We start from the raw sequence: 25,225 nt of genomic DNA, 5'->3' as shown, positions 1-25,225 counted from the left end.
TGAGTTACCATGACCCTGCCCTCCTCTGTATCTCTGCAACTGGGCTATTTTGGAATTTGTTTATTAGGATATATGAGCAGAAACTGGTAATAACCCAGAATTGGGTTTGACTCCGTGGAGTAAGCTGTCAATATATATTTGTTGGATTGAAATTGCCTTGTGAAGCACTGATGAGAAATCATCAGATATTGATGATGTCTGCTGACCTTTTATCGTAGCTACTTTTAAGTTAGATATCAAGCCTGCTTTCCATTCTCAGTCTGGAGAACCTATTATCCTTAAAGGCTTTGTTTGCAAAATACATCATCAGTCAAAGTAAAATATGGTGTTAGAAAGATACCCTGTGTTTACACAGAGCTCAATAAACTATTTTACACAGTAGTAAGAAATAAAACCAGTGATGTCTCCTTTTCCCCTGTAATGTAAGACACTGCAAATTTCTAGGCCTCAAAAGCTATAATAAATGTACCTCAGGGAAACCATAATGTCTCTAAAATTCACATATGTATTCTCAACAGAAAAATTTGCATTTGATTCATGAATGTTGGAACAACCAGTCCAAGTTTTCTTGAAAAATAAAATTCACCTACTGTACCTAGAAGGCTCAAGTACTGAATGTGATTTTAAATTCAACATCTATTGCAAGGCCAGACACTCACGGTCACCGTCGGAAAACTTCATATTTAACCAGATCTTTCTTTCTTTTCTTTTTTTAAAAGATTTTATTTATTTACTCAGGAGAGACACAGAGAGAGACAGAGACACAGGACCAGGGAGAAGCAGGCTCCATGCAGGGACCCCGGCGTCACGCCCTGGGCAGAAGGCGGCGCTAAACCACGCAGCCACCAGGCGCCCCTGTTCCCACAGCCTTTTAAGACCCTCGGTGCCGAGTCCTGGTAGCCTGGGCGGGAGCAGGGGCCACGCAGCGGCGAGCTCTGGGCAGCCCCCTGTGTCCGCAGGCGGGTGACCCCCGCCAGCAGCCCCCTGTGTCCGCGGACCAGGTGACGCCCCCCCAGCAACCCCCTGTGTCCCCAGGTGGGTGACCCCCCAGCAGCCCCCTGTGTCCACGGGCCTGGGTGACCCCCCCCCCCCGCCGTGGCCGCCACGAGGCGGTCTCCAGCGAGGCGGAGACCCAGTGCCCCCCCCATGGGCACCACCGCGGTCACCACAGGGCGTGGGGCAGGAGCCGTGGCGGGAACGACGGCGCTACCTCGAGGACAGGCTGGGAGCCGTAAAATGGTGGCACGTGACCAGGGGACACGGTGTCATCCCCCGCAGTGACACCAGGGAAGGGGCGCTGGCGAGCGGATGGGGTCAGGGAGAGCACGGGGGGGGGGGGCACCTGGGACCTGCGGGTGGTGGCCCCGGGCCGGGGGGGGGGGGGGGGAGGCGGGGGCGGCCACCCTGCAGGCGCAGCCCCGGGGCCGGCGGCAAACCCGCGGCCCGCCAGGACCAGTGGAGACGCGGGCCGCCTGGCAGGGCCCACGGACGCGAGGACTGCCCCAGGTACCCCGGAACGACCGGAAGGCCGGGGGCGGGGTGGGGGTGCTGGAGGGGGTGTCCGCGGGCCGGGTGACCCCCCTGGAGCAGCCCCCTGTGTCCCCAGGTGGGTGACCCCCAGCAGCCCCCTGTGTCCTCCGAGGCCAGGACCTCCGAGGCCGTGTGGGCCCCGCACGGTGCTGCAGCCCTGGGCGCAGGGTGCGGGGAAGGCAGGGGCGCCCCGGGAGCACTGAGCGCCTAGCGGGGTCCGCGGCCCTCACCAGAGCCTGTGACGCCCCGGGCGATGAAGAGGAGGAGGGGGGCGCAGGGAAAGGCCCTGGTCCAGGGGCGGGGGCAGCGGCGCCGCAGTCCCGGTCACCATGCACCCCCCAGGTCACCACGCACCCCCACTCTGACCCCAGGTCACCACGCACCCCTCCCCCACCCCAGGTCACCACGCACCCCCCTCTGATCGCAGCAGGTGCCGAGAAGGCCGGAGCCCCGGGGGGAGACAGGAGCCGGCAGCCTCGGTGACGAGCCTGAGCTCCAGAGGCCGAGCTGGGCGGCCGACGTTTTAAGTTGTTTCATGTCTGCTCGAGTCCCAAATATATATATTTTTAATCCTCACTCTTAATTTGTAATAAAAATTTACAACTTGTTTTTCCCCCCAGAAAGTCAACCAAATGCAAGCACCTGTTAGCAAAGATCTTAAATTAAAAAAAAAAAAAAATGAGAAGAAACTTGTGCTTTGGAAACAAAACATTTGGTTAAAGTCTCTAATTTCTTACATGACATAGAGGAGTTAAAAAACAAAATTAGCATGACCTAGAAAGTTTTGTTTCCAGTAACAACTCTCATGTCTGTGGAATGTTGTACTTGTCTAAATTTCAGAATCAGGAGGAGTGATGTTTTATAATAAAGAGTAGTGGGCTGCTAACTAGCAACGCCCCTAAATATTGGAATGAATTTCTCCAGCGTATTCAGAAAGTCAGGATGTGTTTATTGATATTTTCCCCTTTCTAAATGTTTCACTTTTAATTATTCCTTGATTCTTCACTGTCTGATATCACAAAGGAGGAAATAATAACCCCCAAGAGGCAGGCTTTGTTTATGAGTGACGGTGTGGAGCAGTTGGAAGAACATAAAACGGGGGGACCTAGGTTCTAGTCTTAATTCTGTCTCTTACTCTTCAAACCGTCTGGAGCAAGTCAAGCCCCCCATTTGGGTCTCGGTTTTCTTTATAGGAACCGAAGGACTGGGGAAAGTATGCTCCAATGGCCTGGGTTGCTTTAAAGTTGGGTAAATTGTGTTTGTCACTATGATTTTTGCACCCAAGAGTCGCCGGTGTGTTCAAAGGAGATCACAACATGGATTTGTTCTGCGCCTTAAGAAAGACCTCATGCTGAGTCTTGGTGAAGAGGAAATAAGGGTCGGATTTAAATTTATTGCTCGTTGTCATGCCCCAAAGCTTCGACTGCTGCTGAGGTGGTCTGGGTCACCATGTGGGCAACGGGCCACCAGCGTCCTCGGGGAAAGGGGCTGCAGTGGGCCTGTCCACCCCTCCTTGCGCTCCAGCGTGCGGCTCCGGCCCCCTTCGCCTTCCTTCTCCCCTGAGCACCTCACACGCCCCCTCTCCCTCTCCTGCAGTCCTGCAGCCCCTCCTGCCTCCACGGCCTGGTTGCCACTCGATGTCCAAGCGCTGTTGCCTAAAGTGACCCAAGGTGACCTCGGCCTGTGTCCCACCTAAGCTTGCGCGGCGCAGGGTGGATAAAACAAACTGCAACTCTTGCAGACGGTGTTTGCGGACTCCAAGTACTACGGGCAGGCCACGCAGCTTGGAAGAAAGACCACGTGAGCAAGCCGCGTGTGTTAGCCGTGCACTGCGAGTGACTGAAACGACGTTTATGTTTGACGCATCCTGAGGCCCTGGCCCTCGGGAGTGTTTGGAAAAGAGCGTTGGTTTGTTTAATGGAAATTTCTCCGCCTGTTATGATGTCGCCGTCCCTGCCACCGTGTTTCTATTCCGCGGTGGTTGGTGAGCTGGGAAGAAGCAAGCTGCTGGAGTCCCCGCGGTGTGCGCGCCACGCGGGACAGGAGGCCAGGGCGGCCACGCGCAGCATCACACGCACGCCCGGCGTGTGCGGGGGGCCCGCCGGGGGAAAAGGAATGATTTCAAGTATCGGGGTTTCTCTCCTTGGTTCTTCCTCTTCACCTCGAGGGAAAGAAGCGGATGTAAAGACATCTGGAAAGCTTTCATAAAGGGAGATTTTACTTACCTACCTCTGGGTAGATCGTTTTAATTTCCAAACTCTGTAGCTGTAAGGGGAATTCATTTGCTCATCACCCTGTGGAGTGTCGAGGAGGGACAAAGGGCAAGACCTGTTACAAAGAACAGCCCAACGTGGCTAAATCTTCCACATGTTGAAATTGAAGATTTTTTTAAACTGGAGAACGCAAGGGTACCGAGGAGACTTGTTTATGCAGGCGTGGATATTAAACCTCGGCCCTTTGGTCCGGGCTGTAGTGTGAATTGGAGAACAACTTTGGTTTTTCCATCTGGATCTGTTTGTTGTGATCGATCATTGACATGACTTGAATACAAGGGAAAAACATGTTTTTTTTTTTTTTTTTTTTTTTAAGACAACAACCAAAAAAGAATACTGAAGTGAGGTCAGCAGTTGAGACATGGGAGTTAGAGTCCCTCTTCTTTTTAGTGCTTCTCCTTTGTTGCATCTGAAGATTTTACTTTTGTGCTGACTCGGGAATTTGCGCTTGCTTTTGTGTGTTTTTTCTTTGATTGATGATCTCTAGCTCTTGTGTGTTTGCAACTGAATTACAGATTTATTTGTAGAGATTTATGTGCTGAGAACTTCTCAAAACACTGGTGTAAGAGCTGAAGAGCAGGAAGGGTGAGAAAAAATTTCTTTGATAAACAGACGAGATCGTCACTAAGCAGTTTCAAAGATAAAGAGGCTTTGGTTGTTGAGTTCCATTCCTTGCTCGTTGGCTCCTACTGTTCAGGGGACGAGTTGTTGACAATAACTTGAGGAAACTTGGAAAATGTATGCATGGGATTGAAGTGAGATAGGCTTTTAAAGAGATTTTACTTATTTACTGGAGACAGAGGGAGAGAGAGCACAAGCAGAGGGGAGGGGCCAAGGGAGAGGGAGAGGCTGACTTTCTGCTGAGCTGGGAGCCTGCCTTGGGGCTCGATCCCAGGACCTCAGGGTCAAGGACCCCAGGATCATGACTGGAGCTGAAGACAGATGCTTAACCGACTGAGCCACCAGGTGCCCCAGGAGGATAGATTTTAAAGCATATTTGAAGATGAGAGTTATTTAAGAAGAACACAGGCTGCATAAAAAGGTCTGAATATGAATTTCAATTTAGTGTAAATGACCTGGAAATCATAGTCTGTGGTAAACTGTTTTCTGAAAATATATATTTATCTGAAACTAATTCCCCAACTTCTGAGACAAGTTAGGGTCATTCTCCCCAGATTTACTATAATTGGTTCTCTACTCACATGTAAATAATAACAGGGAGGCTCACAACTGCTACGCCTCAGAGCTGGAGTTTCTACAATGTTCTGGGTGTTCTGGAAAGGATATGGGGCGCCATGAACAAGTAGTTGTCTGCTTGGTCTACGTATTGTTGACCAAATTCCTTATTTTCTTTAGGAAAACTTTGTCTCTTCCTGTTTGTTAGCTTTCTTTAGTTACTGGGCTTTGGTTGTAGAGAAAGAGGGAAAACCTAAAGACGGATGATGACTCTGCCAGGACATCAACAGTTTAGAAGAAACCACATCATTTAGGAAAGTCCTGATGGGTTGACCTTAAGATTTCCTGAATTTACCGATTCAGTTTAAGTAAACTTCCCTATTCTAGAAATGATTTGCATACATTTATCTCACTTTCTAAATTTAAATTTTCAGTGGTATATACTTCATATAGTTCACAGTTTCTTTACTATTTACACGAACTACAGTGCATGATAGTCTATGTTTCTCATGGTGGGACAATTTCCACAAGGCCTGTAAATTGTCATTTATGACATTGGTATTTTTTTTTCTAATATGAGGTTAGCAAGAACCATTTTTTAAAAAATTTAAATTCAATTAGGTAACATATAGTGTATTATTAGTTTCAGAGGTAGAGGTCGGTGATTGTTCAGTCTTCTATAAGACCCAGTGCTCATGACATCATGTGACCTCCTTAATGCCCATCACCTAGTTATCCCACCTCTCCTCCCCTCCAGTGACTCTGTTTCCTATGATTAAGAGTCTCTTACGGTTTGTCTCCTTCTCTGATTTTGTCTTGTTTTATGTTTCCCTCCCTTCCCTTATGATCCTCTGTTTTGTTTTGTTTTTTAAATTCCACATGAGTGACATCATATGATAATTATCTTTCTCTGATTGACGTATTTCCCTCAGCATGATACCCTCTAGTTCCATCCACATCATTGCAAATGGCAAGATTTCTTTTATTGATGGCTGAGTAATATTCATATATATATATGATATATATATACCATATATTCATTCATATATATATATATGTGGGGTGTGTGTGTGTGTGTGTGTGTGTGTGTATACATACCCCATATCTTCTTTATCCGTCTGTCGATGGACATCTGGGCTCTTTCCATAGTGTGGCTATTGTGGACATTGCTGCTTTAAACATTGGGGTGCGGGTGCCCCTTCAGATCATTATATCTGTATCTTTGGGGTAAATCCCCAGTAATGCAATTGCTGGGTCATAGGGTAGCTCTTCTGTCTTCAACCTTTTGAGGAACTTCCATACTGTTCTCTAGAGTGGCTGCACCAGCTTGTGTTCCCACCCACGGGGCACGAGAGTCCCCCTTTCTCTGTATCCTCGTCAACATCTGTCATTTCCTGACCTGTTAATTTTAGCCATTCTGACAGGTGAAGGTGGGACCTCATGGTGGTTTTCATTTGTATCTCCCTGAGGCCGAGTGATGTTGAACATTTTTCCATGTGTCTCTTGGCCATGTGTAGGTCTTCTTTGGAGAAATGTCTGTTCATGTCTTCTGCTCACTTCTTGACTGGATTATTTGTTAGCAAAATCCATTTTTAAAAGAAGGTGGGAATACACAACAAGCATGTCTTTAGGCACTCATGCTTTGGGTAACTACTCCATCCTGCCACCTCGAAGGTAACTTAAAGACTTATCTAGCAGGGGTAGTAGAAAAGCCAAAAATAGAAATAGTTCTCTTTGAGAAGCAAAAAGAAAAAAAAAAAAACTGTCCAACATAGAGAAGTTCTTGCAGCTTTCCCATGGGATCCCAATGAAAAGAAATGTAAGAAAGAGCACCTAGAAGAAAAAGAAAATACATACGGGACTTTTTAGTTGGCCTCTGAGGGTGGCTTTTGTTTCCAAATTCCTTACTTATAACAAGAATTATCTAAATTAATCTATGTTCAATATTGATGGTAGAGAAAAGGCCATTCATGTCTACTTTTATATGCATAGGACCATTTACTTACTTTTTTCCTCATCTTTCCTTAAACCTAAATATAATTTTGATTTTGATATGCAATTTTTTGTTTCATTATAAAAAAGAACACATAATATACATGAAATAAGTCACTCTTCATTTTAACTTGTGCTGTTGGATGATTTTACATTTTTATTTATTTATTTATTTTTTAAAGATTTATTTATTTATTTATTCATGATAGAGAGAGAGAGGCAGAGACACAGGCAGAGGGAGAAGCAAGCTCCATGCCGGGAGCCCAATGCAGAACTCGATCCCGGGACTCCAGGATCGTGCCCTGAGCCACCCAGAGATCCCCTACATTTTTATTTAGTTAACATGTTAATGATATGTGTTTTAGTTTTTTATTACTAAGAAATTACAAATTACTTTTTAAACAATGTGCTCATAATTGTTGGCTAGGTTGTTTTGGGGTATGTCAAAATGCATCGAAAGAAGATTAGGAAATTGAAAAGAATATCTGTTATAAATCATTTACAACCAAACGCGAAGACTTTGAGAATATTGTCTCATAGAGACACACATGTGGTGACGATACCAGAGGTGACGTGGAATAACATACCTACTGATAAAGGAAAGAGTCCCCGTGATTCTAGATGGTCTGTTCTTTGTTAAATTGTTTCCTCCTTCGTTATAAATTCTGTAGATTATGTTCATTTAGTTTTTAGAGAGGACAGTAAGGCCTCATGTCTCAGCTAGAATGCCCATGTTTATGAAAGTCTGTCTCAGTACGTTTTGGAGAAGAGTGAACTCTTTTTTAAAGGGAGTCTCACCTGAGACCGTCCTCCCCGCAGCAGTCAGTTCCTGCGGCCGGGGGCAGTCTACATGAACAGATGTCTGTGCATCACTCCGTGTCCAGTCTTAGGCCCCTGTTATGATTTGATTCCATGCAGTGCTTTTTCACGGGGGACGAAGACTCTCCTCGGGCACTCACACGGTGATATACAGTGTCTTGCAGCTTGAATTTTCTAGCTACAGTCTTGACAGGACATTTCTCAAAGGATTTCAGCCTATGGCTTGCCTGTTCTTTTCCCTTAGCTGTCTCCTTTCTCTTGTGTCTGATGTGAATTCAGAGCCTTCATCTAGTTCCATGTGCAGGAGCAAGAGGATGGCTGACAACAGCAGAATCTTAGGTCAGGGTCTTCCCAAAACCTTTATGAATGGGATGGAAGATGACAATTGCTCGTGGAATGACTGGATTTGGGAGCCAAATGAGAGTGACGTCATAACCAGGATGGCTTATCAAACACCAGTTTCAATGTTTTTTCATGTTTCCTTTGGCTTCTGGGAGATAGTGAGGTCTCCCTGCACTGTCCCCACGTCCCCCCTCCCCCCAAACTGTACCATAAGTTCTTCTTAGGCAGGGCCTGTGTCTTAACTATCTTTATTTTTCCAGGACTGAGCACAAGGCTTCACGTATAGTTGACACTAATTGTGTTTTTGAGCTCATCTGAATAGGGCTCAGTAAATACTAATATCCCAGAATGACTTACTGCAGAGTAATTTTTGTTGGAGAAATATTCAACACCAATGGACATACTTTTGTAGGCATACCCAAAAATATAATGAACCATTGTCTTTTTTTTCTTTATATATATAAAAAAAGGAGAATGCATATGATTTGTAAATCACTGGGACAATTTGGACCTCTTATCAAGGGAATAATTGTTCTGAGTCAAGAAAAATGCCTCTAATTTTCAGACAAAACTCAAAGAAACATTCTATGTCTTTCCATGAGGAGGGTATTTCCATTAGCTTGAAGACACCAATGCATATTTCTCATAATAAACATCTTTCCTATTTCTTCTACTTCATGTTAAGTTTAACACCACAGTGACCGCATTAGAAATTTAGTTTAAAATAACTGAATCTGGCTTTCAGAATTGGGAAGGAACCTATTCATTGTTCATCTTGCGTGCATGATTGTGGTTTGCAGAATACTTTTTACTTTTAAGCAGAGTGAATACCAAAGTTGGTTAACAAGGGTGGTGACCTCAGTCACTCCTTTATATAATATGTGCATATATATTATACTAAATTACATGCTTGTTATGCTGTGACCAAAGATATGGTCTAACTTGTGACCACTGGGAGTCACTGTGTAGCTGCCACAGCAGACGAGGCTCCCACATGAGCCACACTAGTTTGCCGGGCAGCCAGGGGGATAACACACTCATCTCTTTTCCCTGATCACTGGCATTTGTCCATTTGCCAACTGGTAGTCAGTCAGCGCCCACAGAGAGCTGGGTGCTGCATTAAATTAGTCAACACGGTGAGAACAAGCTGCCTGTGTGGCCGGCTCTGTCTCTCTACTCCTCCCAACGCCAAGCAAATCTCTTTAAATCTCCTTTATGATTTATCAGCTTTATTTATTATTGTTTATACATCTACTTATGAGATTTCATCTTTCCTACTAGAGACCCTGGAGAGGGAAGTCGACAGTTTCTTTTGTAATTGTTTATCATTAACTGATACGGAGTAGATCCCTATCACTCGTTTGTCAAGTGACTGGATGCTGGGCCAGTTATTTCCTCTTGTCCTTCTGATATTGCTGCTATTCCTTCTTCACTATGCGACCACCTAGTTTTTGTCACCTACTCTGCATCACTCCTTGTTCATTAGCCTCTAATGCTGTTACAGTAATGAAATGGTTATAGATGAATAATTTTCTTTCATGGTCAATTATTCTTCCTCCTTCATTCTGCTGTAACAGGTTAGAAGTCTTATTTATATCACATCAAAAATAAATCACATCAGTTATCAATGGCAGCATTAACCATCTCATTTTTGTAAGTGGAGACTAGAACTGAACAGTGTGTATGAGAAGTTGTATGGTGTTGGAAAATAGCATGAGTTACTGGAAAGAGCACTAACTTCACAAGAGGGAATTCTACATTTTAGTTTCCGATTTTTCACCAAAGAATAATTTTAATATAGAGAATTATACTAATTCTCACCATCTCCTTTATCCATTTATAAAATCCACTTAGTTTCTATTAAATACCAAGTGGGGACCTCACGCTGGACTAGGTGTTGAGGGGGAGAAGAAAGGTGAATTAAGCAGATGCTAAAAGGATGACTATAGAGTTATGGGTGGACACTAGAAATAACATATGTATAACAATTGAACTTTAAAGGAAACACATAAGAGCTCAATGAGTGGAAGAGACCATGGGAATTTTGATATGTGAGTAGTTTCATTTAGATTAGATCTGTCATAATTGGCTTCAGAAAATTGGATTTTGCCTTTGTTTTTTTTTTTTAAGATCTTATTTATTTATTCATGATAGTCACAGAGAGAGAGAGAGAGAGGCAGAGACATAGGCAGAGGGAGAAGCAGGCTCCATGCAGGGAGCCCTATGTGGGATTCGATCCCGGGTCTCCAGGATCGCGCCCTGGGCCAAAGGCAGGCGCCAAACCGCTGCGCCACCCAGGGATCCCTTGCCTTTGGTTTTGAAATATTGAGACATACCATTCCCTGAAATGGAAAGCAGAGGATGTATTGGAGACAGTTGCTCACATATTTCTTGGCAAGGGAGGAAAACTTATGTCTGCAAAAGGGAACATGTATAGGGGCAAGTGGGGAAAACTATTAAAGAGGTTGTGAGTCCACTTTGTGAAGTACCTTGAATATATTTCTAATCATGCATTTTTAGGGCCATAATGGATCATACTTAGAATTGGGTCTTGAAGGGCTCTCCTCACTTTATATCCTACTCTTCTTGTTAGAACAACCTGGATGTTCTCTATAGGTATGACATCTAAAATTACCAAATCCAGTCACTTTCCTGACAGTGGTTATTATTAATGATATAAATCTAATTATTGTTGGAGGGTCTCGACTCACTTGCAGAAAACTTGGCACTTTGTCCAAAAACCTCTGACTTTGCTAATGGTTACTCTTGGGACTCATGAGGCCCAACGTCGATCCAATGTTGGGGCACCTGGTTGGTTACAAACAGAGCATAGAGCTCCACGTCACAATCCTGGATTTTCAGACTTCCCCTTGGCTTCCATTTTTAAAAACTATTCTGTAGGAAAACTTTTTTCCAGAAAAGGAGCCACAGATGCTGAGCTGGTGTGATAAAACACTGAGGCCCTTGAGGATAAATTAGAGGAAAGAAAAGTTGCTTCTTGAATGAATTAAATTAAATTTGCATCTTTAAATATTTTAATCATCAGGTAAATAGCAGCGTGTACTTAGAGTATTATTAGTAATACAATTCTATTCCTATTCTATTCACTCTTTTCTTACCTTTTCTCTTTCATGTTATGTTCAAGAACTGCCAATTCAGGGGAACAATCCTTTATTCCCATAATTGAGAACCAACCTTTATTCCCATAACTGAGTAAAGACTTCTGTTCCTGTTAATGCCAATAGATTTTCAGTTGCATTAAGGAAAATGGATCTTTGTTTTCATGATGTTGTAGAATGAGATGGCTGGAACCTCACAGGTAATAAAGACCAGACAAGCTGATTAAATGAAGAAAACTGTAGAGAAACAATTGATTTATGATAATGACTTTTTTTGTTTGTCCAAAAAAGTTTCCAAAATTAATTTTTCTCCATGGGAGCAATAGTGAAGGAATGTACAGAAAATATGCATGTGTCTTATTTCAAGCTATGAATTTTATTGTTTTATATTATTACCTCATATACACTGAACTCTCACTTACCTGTAAAGCACATTGTTAAAGCTACAAAAAAAAAAAAAAAAAAAAAAAAGAAATACCACATTTTTAAACTAACAACTGGAAGAGGTAAATAGAGTATCTGTTACAGAAACATCTTACTTGACATTTGAAGGACTGGATAAGTTCTATGTCTACCCCAGGTTTGCATTATCATTAGGGAGAAAAGTCTCAACAGCTATATACCATTTGACTCAATAGATATATTTTTTAGAGATTTTATTTATTTATTCATGAGAGACACAGAGAGAGAGGCAGAGACACAGGCAGAGGGAGAAGTAGGCTCCCTGTGGGGAGCCCGATGCAGGACTTGATCCCGGATCCAGGGATCACGCCCTCAGCCAAAGGCAGATGCTCAACCCCTGAGCCATCCAGGCGTCCCTTAATAGATATTTCTATAGGCTTTAGTTGTGTCTCTATTTGTGGAAACAGATTAATATAAATAAATCTATTTTAGCAAATCAGTCCCTAATAATTTTGAAAACTGATTTTCAAAATTTAATTATCATGTAACTGTACCAAAATAGTTTCCTCATGAAGAAAAAATTGCAGAGATCTCTTTTTGGTAGTTAACATTTTTAATATTGCAAGCAGTCTTGCATATATAGAAATTCAACTTTATATTTTTTCATATCAAGGTCTCCTAAAGTCAGTCAAAAATCCAATTTCCTTCTAGTTGAGATTAATAAGTGAAAGACACAGTGGTAGCTTTTCTTCACAATGACACCAGGGTCATACTGGTGAGCTTGACTCAAACAGTGAGCTAGGAGGATGGGGGGGGGGGGTTGGGGGGTTGGGGTGTGTGTGTGTGTGTGGGTTGGGTTTGCAGGTCATCCAAAACAATGAAATTAAACAGTCCAGTCAGTCATAATGTTGGATATTTTTAAATACACATTTTCAATTATTTACAGGAATTTTTTTAACTTTTATTTTATTTTGAATGGTATGGCGCTAAGGCTTTATAAATACAACCATAAAACACAAGATAAAATGAAAACTAAATAGAGAAATGAAATAAACCCATGAAAGTATTGAACTAAATTTTTACCCACGATGTGAGATATACCCAAAATATTTTAATTTCTGTTCCTTCAAAATCAGTTTTGAAATATAGATTATGATTTACATTTGTGTTATTCATATGCCTCTTCCCAATGCCCATCTCTCACCCGGTCAAGTGGTAAATCTTCTTACATGAAAGGAAACGAATGAGCAAAACAGTGGTCAACGTAAACAGAGCTCATATATTATCTCAGAAGAAAACCGATGTTGTAAATAAATGGCCATTTATTGGCTAATATTCTTTACATAAATAGACAATGGTAATTTTCAGGTAGTATCTTGCGAGCACAATGGAATTTTTTAAAAGACATTTTTCTATAGAGTAGTGAAATCCCAGAATGAGAATACCTTGGAAAAGGAAATGAGAAACAGGGGATTAGAAGGAACCTTGGATATCAGGTCATGACCAGTTTATCTCCCTCCACATAGAGATGGGAAAATCAAGCCCCAGAGAGAGATAAGCACAGGTGTTTTGACTTTTAGACATTCAAAAAAGATTTTATGTATTTATTCATGGGAGACACAGAGAGAGAGGCAGAGATACAGGCAGAGGGAGAAGCAGGCTCCATGCGGGGAGCCCCATGCGGGACTCGATCCCGGGACCCCGGCGTCACGACCTGAGCCGAAGGCAGACGCTCAACCGCTGAGTCACCCATTCTTTTAATTTTCTGAATTCCAGAAAACATTTTTAGCGTGCATCACAGTAGACGCAGAGCCCAGGCCCCTGCTGTTGGGTGGGGTCACCCCCCTGGCCACACGGGTCTAGAGCCCTGGCAAGGCGCCTCGTGACACACTCTGAAATAACAACGTCTTGGCTAGATTGTGTTAAATCAGATGTATCTTAAAAGGAATTCCACTTATTTCCTTTTACCCTCTAGTGTGGCTATTGGGAAACTCGGAATTGCCCCCGCGGCTCAGCGACGTCAGTGCAGGACGGAGGGCCCCGCGCAGCAGCCCGCAGCAGCTCACAGCACGGCCCCCCCCCCTCCGCCTTGGCGCTGCGGCCTGCAGGGGTCGAGCGGGGTCGGGTCAGGGCGGGGCCAAGGTCTGGCAGGATCAGGAGGGGTCAGGCGGTGTCAGGCGGGGTCAGGCGGGGCACCTGCTGCGCAGCCCCGTCTCAGGTTTCGGGGGCGCGGGCCTCGCTTCGTCTGGTTAGTTCACCGCGGGGGGTGGGGGGGTGCAGTGCTCGCGGCGGGTGAAGAATGCCTCCCCTCGTTTCCTTCACAGACTATTTAATGTAACTGGTAAGGGGCCTTGGATCCAGCTGCACCCTGACTCGACTAAGGGCAGCGAGCCCGTGTGGCTCCTCGCTCAGCCTGGAAGGAGCCAGAACCTTCTAGGCCCTGCCGCTGAGTTAGATTTGCCTCGTCCTCTTAAGGTAGGTGTGAGGGAAGCAGGATCATCCGACAATTCATAAACCCGTCCTGGTGACCTTCACCGTGTAGTACGGAGCGCACTGTGCGTGTGCCCACGCGCCCACACGCGCCCACGCGCCCACACGCGCCCACACACTCCCACGCGCCCACACGCGCCCACGCGCCCACACGCGCCCACACACTCCCACGCGCCCACACGCGCCCACGCGCCCACACACGTCCCCGCGCCCAAGCACACACCCCACACACGCGCACGCACCCGCACGTCCCCACGCGCCCACGTGCACCCGCGCGCCGTCTCGCAGGCAGTTAGTCGCGGGGCGGGGACCTGCGGACCGTGGGCGTCGGGCGAGCCGGCAGCAGAGCCTGCGGGCCCCGGGAGCGGAGCTCCGGACTCCCGTCTTCTGTCCCCGCTCCCGGAAGACCGCGTCTCGTCCCGGGACCGCAGCGGCGCGGTGTGGCGACCGAGCGGCTCCGCCCCGCGCACGTTTTCACGTCGCCGTCATGGTTATTCCGGGAGCCGGGCCGCCCGCACTTTGACGTCGTGGTGCCCGCGAGGGGCGAGGTGGCCGCGGGGTCCCTTCCGTGTGCTCCTTAACCAGATCCACGAAGCTGACCTGACTTCGGCTCTGCGCGGGAGAATGGAAGGGCTTCGTCCCACCGCGGGAGCCTCAGGCCCCGACGGCCCCGTGCCCCGGGCAGGGGAGGGCCGTGGGGAGGCGCGGGGCGGGAAGCCGCTGTCCCCGCGGCCGGGCTGCGCGGTGGCCGTCGCGGGGCGCCCGGGCTGCCCCCCGCCCCGTCTCAGTGCCCCCCCCATCGGGCTGTGACGCTTCCTGCCTCCAGCCCCCCCACCCCCAGCTGGAAGGGGCGCTCTGTTCGCTGCGGGATCCCGACAGTGCGCGAGCATCCGCAGCCCCGCTCCACTCGGGGTCCCCCTCCGGCCAAGCTCAGGTCCTGCGTGGGGGAGAAGCGGGCCTGTTACCGGCGGCTACTGGACGGTCCACAGGCCACCGAGCGGGGGCCCCCCAGGTCCCTGCCACCCGCGCGAGGACGAGCGCGCTGCTGGGGAGCGACGGCGGAGGTGCCAGCGCGGACCCGAAACCGGCCCAAGGTGCGCGCGCCACACGGAGGGGGGAGGCGGCAGCTGCAGCCCTGGGGTCAGTGCCTCTGTCCCCGACTTGCTATCGACGCCACAGACGCCTGTGGCCTCCTGTCGCTGGCAAGGCCCGTAAGTCCTGGTGCACTTAAGCGCTTCAGGTTTCTCATAAGCGCTTTCTTCAAAGCAGTGGCCTGATTCGCTCTGTGAGTTTTGTCAAATGCGTATCATATCAAAGGAGAAGTGTCTGCCAAAGCCTTTCTTCGGCCACAAAAAGGGGAGCTCTGTTTGAAGAAAGTCAAGTTACACTGACGGGCTCCCACTGGGAAGATGAAAGGAATGACTGGATTTCCTGTGACTCTGTTGTTGTTGTTTGTGTCGCTCAAATATTTTAATCAACATGAAAGGACTCGGTTGCCTGGTGAGAGCAGTGCAATTTGAGAAAGCCATTTAGAAACCGCCAAATAGATTTGCAGCTAATAAAGTTGTATTTGTCTGTGGTGTCAAAGACCAGATTTATGGGAGGTGATTAATAAAGGGCCCAAACGTCGGGCATAGGAAGATGCTCAGGAGATTATTTTTCAAATGGATTTCCCCACTGCAGGTTCTTAATACGCATTACGTACATTTAAAGAAACAACAAGAGAGCTTGTAAAGTCTGATTTTGGTCCAGTTACAATGTGGCCGGGAGACGATTAGGATATAGACTGTGCGAAGTCTGTATGTGTACATGGCCTAATGAACCAAGGAAAAGAATTTCAAATCGGAAAATTAGGAATATTGTACTAATGATCTGGTTTTCACAATATGAAAGGATTCATCTTAATTCATTACTGTGTAAAAAAAAAAATTCATTACTGTGTATTGTTTTCCTGTTAAATTTCTGCACGGTGTGTATAGATGTGATACGGCCTCCATACAAGTTTGATTAAGGAATGAAGGACTGGGTAGTTCAAGCACGTGTATTTTCTCAGTTTGGAATCCTTAAAGATTCTGACCACTGTAGTCGTTCTTGTGCTCTAAAAGAGAAAAAAGAAAGAAAGAAAATATGCTATCAGTATTATATTTATTATAATTTATAATTTCCCATGAGGAAAAGAACTACGTAGGATATTCTTAATTCCAACAAAGCAGGTTTCGGTTTCCTTACTGCCAGTGTTGGGGCGAGAAGGAAGCAGGACCTCATGGTCGCTCTGTCAAGAGCCTGGAATCTGCATTCCTTCGTGAGGAAAAAATGGGACCACGTTACTCCTCTGGGTTTCTTTGTGTTTGAGTCTCATCTTTTCAGGTTCTTATAGCTTATCTCGTTTTTGTCCTGTCTTTTCTTCCTATTTTGAAAAAAAAAAATATATGCAAGGAGTTAAATTAACCATATTCCTTTTTTGGGGATGTGTGTGCATTTCCTTTATTCTCATTGTTCCACACCCTTTTCCACAGGAGACAGTCATAACGTAGACCTTTCTGTTCTTATGCTCCAACAACATATGCGTGACTGTTTCATGTGCATCTGTTTTTATTTATGTAAATGGTGCTGGAATATTTTTTTTTCTTGTTCTTATTGTTTTGACTCGTAAGGGTGGTTTCAGACTTCTTCACGCCCACTGTCTAACACGGTCCCTGCAGGGTGCACACCGGCCACTCCTCAGTGCTGTCGCGCATCACGCCGCAGCCTCTGTGTCCGCACGACGCTCCCTATCTCTGCGCGTCGGCGAGGAGCTCCTCCAGGTGACGTGCGAGGCTCGCCGTCAATATTGGGCATCGCCCTCCGTGTCAGTCCCCGGTCCCACCTGCAGTCCCTGAGGAGTCTCAGGTTCCCGCAAGCCTGCCCACACTGGACGCGACCTCGCTTGCTAATTTTTGTCATTTTGGAGGGAAACTAGTACCTCGTTTCCGTGGGCGCGCTAAGGAATTCCTCCTGAGTCTGGGCATGTCCTCCCGGCTGGCCGGCCTGTTACACCACCTCCTCCGTAAATGCGGAACATACACTTTGCCCCATTTTCAGTTGGGACTTCTGCGGTTCTTCACACGCAGCTCGTAACCCCGACACCCCCCCCCCCCCCGCCTTCGTTGTCCGGGTTCGTTCTCTCAGCACGGCCTGTGGATTCGAGCCTTGATAATTTTGGGCGATGAAAACTTCTTCTAATTCTCCATTTTTCTCCGATTTTCACCTGAGTGTCTTCCTTGAGCGAAATTCTCACATTTGACGTGATTAGTCGGTCTGATGTTTGTATGTGGGAAGTCGTTTCTGACCAACATGCCCCCAAGCTGTTCCTCCGAGTTACCTGTGGTCAACACGATTTTCACACGGCGTCTGCGGGGCCCTCAGGTAGTTGGCGGCCCCGCTGGCGTGGGTGTGGGGGGAGATTGCTGTAGCCGGAATAGCCCCCCCCCCCGCAGTCCTGCGTGGAAATCCTAACCCCCGGGGATGGTTCTAGAACGTGAGGTGAGCGGCTGTGAGGTGGGGCCCTTCTGAGTGGGAGCGGAGGCTCCTCAGGAGACGCCCGTCACGCGGCGGGGGCGGCCGGCTTCCCGCGCTCCGCCGCCGCTGCAACCTCACGTCCCCGCCAACACGTAGGCCTCGGCCTGACGGCTTGACGGAGGCAACGCGCAGGCGCCAGGTGCGGACCCGTGACCCGTGACCCGGGGAAGCTGTGGAGCCCGCAGAGCGCCGAGCCCCCCTGCACAGACGCAAGCGGAGCCGCGCCGGGCCCGGCCTCACGCGCAAGCAGCCCCCCCCCCCCCGCCCCAGAGCTTTGCCTGAGGGAACCGAGGGACCTGACTCCTGCAGGGTTTTACCCGCAGCGCAGCCGGGAGGCGACGCTTTACGGGGCCGCCCGCCGTGGGGCGTCCAGCAGGCTGGAGAGCGACGCCCGGGAACGGCATCCCAGGGCCCGGGGCGCGGGAAGAGGGGCGCGGTCCCCCCAGGGCCTGGGGCGCGCGGGCTCTGCGCAGTCGCCGCTCAGCCGGGGACAGGGACGGGGGCGCGTGCGGCAGCGCTGGGAGGCGCCCCTCTGGAGGACGGGCGTGGGATTGAGAGGTTCGAATCCCGCCGCGCGCCACAGACTAAACAGGAAACTGGCACCGGGTGCCTGACGGTGCCCCGGGCAGGAGGGCGCCCCACGGCTGCAAGGCTGCCCTGGGGGGGGGGGCACACCTGCCGGGTCCTGTGGGATTTGGGACCGTGAATCCCAGCCTCCGGCCAGAGAGAAAGCACAGCAGGGCCGTGGCGCCCAGCACGCCGGAGGCCTGGGCACAGGCAGGGAAAGGACAGGCACCTGGGGAGACCTGGGACCCCAGTGGGGAAATGGCTCACCTTTCCGTGAGGGCTCCCCGAGTGGCAGCAGGCTCCGGCTCCCTCCCCGGGCCAGGGGCCGCTGTGCCCCCCGGCAGGGGCCACCTCGGCTGCCGCCGCGCCCCGAGTGGAGGCTGCCACTGCTCACACCAGCTCTGCGCCGGGTCCTGCAGGGACATTTTTGGTAGAGCCAGCCCGGCGACCTCTCCCCGGTGTCCAGCACGGTCCCCGCAGGCATCACGCCGCTCATCACACAGTGCTCCAAAGCATCGGCCTCAGTGGTGGCGGAAACAGGACCAGGTTTTCTGGGGGCGATGGGGGTGGGGGGGTGGTAATCAGGTTTAGAGGTTTGCGTTTACGTTTCCTTTCTTTTTCTGAATCAGGCTCCTTGTTTTCTTTTCTTTTCTTTTCTTTTCTTTCTTTCTTTCTTTCTTTCTTTCTTTCTTTCTTTCTTTCTTTCTTCTTCTTTCTTCTTCTTTCTTTTTCTCTTTCTTTGGAATTAGACTTAAAGTTTTTTTGTGTGTCTGTTTTGTTTTGTTCCTTTTCTCTTTTTTGGATCCCCCACCCCACCCCACCCCCCCCCAACCGCTCCCAGGCTTATTTTAACAAACAAATCAAGACACACGTAGTTAAAGGTCCAAACAGGCCCCACTGCAAGCAATGAGGAAATCTGCAGAGGACTGACCTGTGGGAAAGAGCAGCCAAAACACGCCAACGGAGTGCACACAGCATGCACCCGAACACTCTCAGAGGCTCCAGGCCCTGGACAGCGTATGAGGCCTTCATAGTATACTATTACCCGGAGGAGCAGGAAACAGAACGAGCTTTCATAACACACACAAGACAGAAACTTACGCAAAATGACAAGATAGAGGAATTCTTGCCAAAAGAAAGATCAAGAAGAAACTACAGCCAGGGATTTCTCAGAACATGTCAGCAATATATCTGAACAAGAATTTTGAACAGCAGCCGTAAGAATATTAGCTAGGCTTGAAGAAAGAGCAGAAGACGCCAGAGAAACCTTTGCTGCAGACATAAAAGGCCTAAGAACTAATCAGGCCAAAATTTTAAAAATGCTATAACTGAGATGTAAAACCAATTGGTTGTAATGCCAGCAAGGATGGAAGGAACAAAAGAATGAATAGGTGATATAGAAGATAAAATTATGGAAAATAATGAAGCTGAAAAGAAGAGGGAAAGAAAACCGTTAGATCCTGAATATAGACACAGGGAAGTCAGTGATTCCATAAAGTGCAATAATATCCACATCGTAGGGGTCCCAGAAGAAGAAAAGCAGAGAAAAAGGACCAGATGGTTTATTTAAATATATTATAACTGAGTATTTCGCTAATCTGAGGAAGGAAAACAGGCCTTCAGCTCCAAGAGGCTCTGAGAACTCACCTCAAAATCAACAAAACCAGGTCAACAGCAAGCATATCATAGTGAAATCTGCAAAATACAAAGATAAAGAGAGAATTCTGAAGGCAGCCAGGGGCAGAAGATCCTTAATCTACAAGTATAGACATATAAGGTCAGCAGCAGATATGTCCACAGAAACTTGACAGGCCAGAAAAAAGGTGGCATGATGTATTCCACATGCTAATGGGAAAAATATGCTGCCAAGAAGATTTAATTCAGCAAGGCTGTTGTTCAGATAGAAGGGGAGATAGAGTTTCCAAGACAAGCAAAAGCCAAAGGAGTTTGTGAACACTAGATGAGTTCAGCAAGAAATATTAAAGGGGACCCTTTGAGAGGGAAAGAGAGACCAAAAGCATCAAAAGCTAGAAATGCATAGAGACAATCTACAGGAATAGCAACTTTAATACGGGTAATACAATGACACTAAATTCATATCTATCAATAATTACTCTGAGTAAAAATGGACTAAAGGCTTCAAGCAAAAGACATAGGATACCAGCATGGTTTTAAAAAACCAAAATTTGGAATGCCTGAGTAGCTCAGGTGTTAAGCATCTGCCTTGGCTCAGGTCATGATCCCAGGGTCGTGGGATCGAGTTCCACATCAGGATTCCCCACAGGGAGCCTGCTTCTCCCTTTGCCTGTGTCTCTGCCTCTCTGTGTGTCTCTCATGAATAAATAAAATCTTTAAAAAGAAAACCAAGATTCATCAATATGCTTATAAGAGACTAATTTTAGACCCAAAGTCACCTCCAGATTGAAAGGGAGGAGGTGGAGAGCCATCTATCATGCTAATGGACATCAAAAGAATGCTGGAGTAGCCGTACTTCTATCAGACAAACTGGATTTAAACTAAAGACTGCAATAAAAGATGAAGAAGGGCACTATATCATAAAAAAGGGGTCCATCCAACGAGAAGATTCAACAATTGTAAATATTTATGCCCTGAACTTCGGAGCAGCAAAATATATAAATAATTTAATAACAAATTTAAAGAAACTCACTGATAATAATACAATAGCAGTAGGGAATTTTAACACCCCACTCACAGCAATGAACAGATCATCTATGTAGAAGATCGATAAGGAAACAATGGCTTTGAATGTCACCGTGAACCAGGTGGACTTAACAGATATATTCAGAAGATTTCATACTAATGCAGCAGAATACACATTCTTCTCAAGCACACATGGAACATTGTCCAGAAGACTTCACAAATGAGGCCTCAACTAGTACAAACAAGATTGCGATCATACCATCGAGCTGGTTCTTGGAGAGAGTTAACAAGATTAATAAACCTCTACCTAGACTTATCAAAATGAAAAGAGAAAGGACCCAAATAAATAAAATCATGAATGAAAGAGGAGAGATCACAATCAACACCATGGAAATACAAACAATTATAAGAGAATATTATGAGCGATTATATGCCAACAAATTGGGCAATCTGCAAGAAATGGATAAATTTCTAGAAACATAAACTATCAAAACTGAAACAAGAAGAAATAGAAAATTTGAGCAGGGCCATAACCAGAAAATAAATTGAATTGGTAATCAAAACTCTCTTGACTAACAGGAGTCCAGGGCCAGGGGTCTTCCCGGGGGGATTCTACCAGACATTTAAAGAAGAATCAATGCCAATTCTTCTGAAACTTCTAAAAAATAGAAATGGAAAGAAAACTTCCAAACTCATTCTGTGAAGCCAGGAGTTTCTTGATTCCAAAACCAGACGGAGACCCCACTAAAAATGAGGATTACAGGCCAATGTCCCTGATGAACATGCATGCAAAATTCTCAAGATACTAGCTAATCAAATCCAACAGTACATTAAAAGGATTATTCACCACAATCAAGTAGGATTTATTCCTGGACTTCAGGGGTGGTTCAGTGTCCACACATCAATCAACGTGATACACTGCATTTGTAAAAGCAATGTGAACCTTTCGGTAGATACAGGAAAAGCATTTGACAGAATAGAGCATCTTTCCTGATAAAAGCCATCAAGAAAGTAGGGATAGAAGGAACATATCTCAACATCACAAAGGCCATATACAAAAGGCCCACAGCTACTATTATCCTCAATGAGGGAAAACTGAGAGCTTGCCCCTACTGTCAGGAACACGACAGGGATGTCCACTCTCACCGCTGTTGTTCAACACAAGTACTAGAAGTCCTCACCTCAGCAATTGGACAACAAAAGGAAATAAAAGGCCTCCACACTGGTAAGGAAGAAGTCTAACTTTCACTCTCTGCAGACGACATGATACTCTGTGCAGAAAACCCTGAAGACTGGATGAAGAAATTGCTAGACCTGATAGATGAATTCAGCAAAGTCACAGGATATAAAACCAATGTACAGAAATCTGTTGCATTTCTATATACCAATAATGAAGCAGTAGAAAGAGCAATCAAGGAATTGATCCCGTTTACAATGACACCAAAAGCCATAAGATACTAGGCATAAACCTAACCAAAGAGGTAAAAGATGTGTATGTTGAAAGTATGGAACACTGATGAAACAAACTGAAGAGGACACAAAGAAATGGAAAAGCATCCCATGCTCATGGTTTGGAATGCAATCCCAATGAAAATAACACCAGCATTTTTCACAGAACTAGAACAAAACAAATAAATAAATAAATAAACAATTGTGTGGAAAAAAAAAAAAAAAGACCCTAAACCCTAAAGAGCCAAAGTAATTTTGAAAAAGAAAACCGGAGCCGGGGGCATCACAATGCCAGATTGTGGAAACTGTATTACAAAGCTGTGGTCATCAAGACAGTGTGGTATTGGCACAGAAACAGACACATAGATCAATGGAACGGAACAGAAAACCCAGAAATGGGCCCTCAACTCTATGGTCAACTAGTATTCGACAAAGCAGGAAAGACTATCCAATGGAAAAAGGACAGTCTCTTCAATAAATGGTGCTGGGAAAACTGGACAGCCACGTGCAGAAGAATGAGGCTGGACCACTTTCTTAAAGCATACACAAAACAAATTCAAAATGAATGAAAGACCTAAATGTGAGATAGGAAACCATTAAAATCTTAGAGAACACAGGCAGCAACCTCTTTGATCTCGGCTTTCACAACTTATTAGACATTTCACCAGAGGCAAGGGAAATAAAAGCAAAAGTGAGCTATCAGAATTTCATCAAGATAAAAAGCTTCTGCACAGCTGAGGAAATAATCAACAAAACTAAAAGACAACCTACAGAATAGGAGAAGATATTCGCAAATGAAATAGCTGATAAAGGGCTGGTAGATAAAGATCTATAAGAAACTTATCAGACTCAACACCCAAAACCAAATAACTCAGTCAAGAAATGAGCAGAAGACAAAAATAGACATCTTTCCAATGAAGACAACCAGAAGGCTAATAGACACATGAAAAGGTGCTCAACATCTCTCATCACCAAAGGAATACAAATTAAAACCATGCTGAGATATCACCGCACATCTGTCAAAATGGCTAAAATTAACAACAGAGGAAACAATAGGTGTTGGTGAGGATGTGGAGAAGGGGGAATCCTTTTATACTGTTGGTGGGAATGCAGGCTGGAGCAGCCACTGTGGAGAACAGTGTGGAGGGTCCTCAAAAAGGTAAAGATAGAGCTACCCTGCAACCCAGCAACTGCACTACTAGGGATTTACCCAAAGGATACAAAAGTACAGACTCAAAGGGGTACCTGCACCTCAGTGTTTACAGCAGCAACATCAACAATAGTCAAACTACGGAGAGAGCCCAAGTGTCCATAGACCGATGAATGGAGGAACCCCTGGATGACTCAGTAGTTGAGGGTCAGCCTTTGGCTCAGGGCATGATCCCAGGGTCCTGGAATCGAGCCTGCTTCTCCCTCCACCTGTGTCTCTGCCTCTCTCTCTGTCTCTCATGAAAAAATAAATAAAATCTTTAAAAAAAAGACTGATGAATGGATAAAGAAAAGGTTGTTTATATATACAATGGAATATTACTCAGACATCAAAAAAGAATGAAATCTTGCCATTTGTAATATGGATGGAGCTAGAGTGTATTATGCTAAGAGAAACAAGTCAGTCAGAGAAAGACAAGTAGTGTATTTTACTCATGTGGAATTTAAGAAAAAAAACATGACCATTGAGGAAAGAAAGAAAAAACAAAATAAGATAAAAACAAAGAGAGGGCAGCCCAGTGGCTCAGCAGTTTAGTGCTGCCTTCAGTCCAGGGTGTGATCCTGGAGACCCGGGATCGAGTCCCCTGTCGGGCTCCCTGCATGGAGCCTGCTTCTCCTTCTACTTGTCTCTCTCTCTCTCTCTCTCTCTCTCTGTGTGTGTCTCTCATGAATAAATAAATAAAATCTTAAAAAAAAAAGAGAGAGAAGCAAATGATAAGAGATTCTTTTTTTTTTTTTAAGTAGGCTGGAGCCGATTTCTGGACTTGAATTCACAACTGTGAGATTAAGACCTGAGCTGAGATCGAATGTCGGACATTTAAGTGGACTGAGCCACCTAGGTGCTTCAAGAGGCTCTTAATATTAGCAGAACAAACTGAGAGCTGCTGTAGGGAATGTGGGATGGGGATGGTCTAAATGGATGATGGGTGTTAAGGGGGCGCTTGTTGAGAAGAGCACTGGGTGTTGTATGTAAGTGATGAATCACTAAATTCTACTCCTGAAACCAGTACTACAACATATGTTAACTAACTTGAATTTAAATAAAAACTTGGAAAAAAAAAATAAAAGAGACACCAGAGAGCTCTTTGTCCCTTTCACTTTGTGAGGACACAATGAGAACATGACCAGCTATGAACTGGGATATGGCATCTCAGCAGTCCCTTGATTTTAGACTTCTCGGCCTCTGGAACTGTGAGAAATAAATTCCCGGTGTTTATAAGCTCCCCCTCCATCTAAGGTCTAAGCTTAAAAAGACAAACACAGAGCTTCATGGTGGTGTGTGGTTTGGGCGTCCCGGGCGTCAGTTCCCCATGCTCCAGGGCAGTCTGGAAGTACTTGAGTCCCCTGGTGTTGCCAGCAGGTCAGCAGTGGCCTCCTGTTACACGACAGTGCCTCCATCAGTCACCTCGCTTCATCTACTGTTGGGCTGTTGTTTCCAACTCCATCTGGTACGCCGTCTGCCCTGTGCCCGTGGGTTGTGCTGCCACCTTAATAATACAGCTGTTTTCATGGGCACGTGTCTGACTCTATCTTCCTTCTTTGGTTCATCATCTATGCTCGTGCCAGTAACTTACTGTCACTGCAGTAGGCACATGTGTGTGTTTATATTTATATCTATTTAGATATAGAAATTTTAAT

General features: G+C 46.1%; 1 long non-coding RNA gene across 1 annotated transcript; it reads left to right on the top strand.

Annotated features, from left to right (window-relative positions):
- Window positions 1-17,787: 17,787 nt before the first annotated feature.
- LOC119867303 lies at window positions 17,788-24,790 on the top strand. The gene is made up of 3 exons (XR_005383103.1): window positions 17,788-17,840; window positions 18,688-18,814; window positions 24,329-24,790. It is a non-coding gene; the product is annotated as an uncharacterized LOC119867303 (long non-coding RNA).
- The last annotated feature ends 435 nt before the right edge of the window (window positions 24,791-25,225 follow it).

This window comes from Canis lupus, chromosome 33, assembly GCF_011100685.1.
Source record: "Canis lupus familiaris isolate Mischka breed German Shepherd chromosome 33, alternate assembly UU_Cfam_GSD_1.0, whole genome shotgun sequence".
Taxonomy (NCBI): Eukaryota; Metazoa; Chordata; class Mammalia; order Carnivora; family Canidae; genus Canis; species Canis lupus.
Note: the sequence above shows the minus strand (reverse complement) of the source record. Positions and strands in the feature narration are given on the sequence as shown.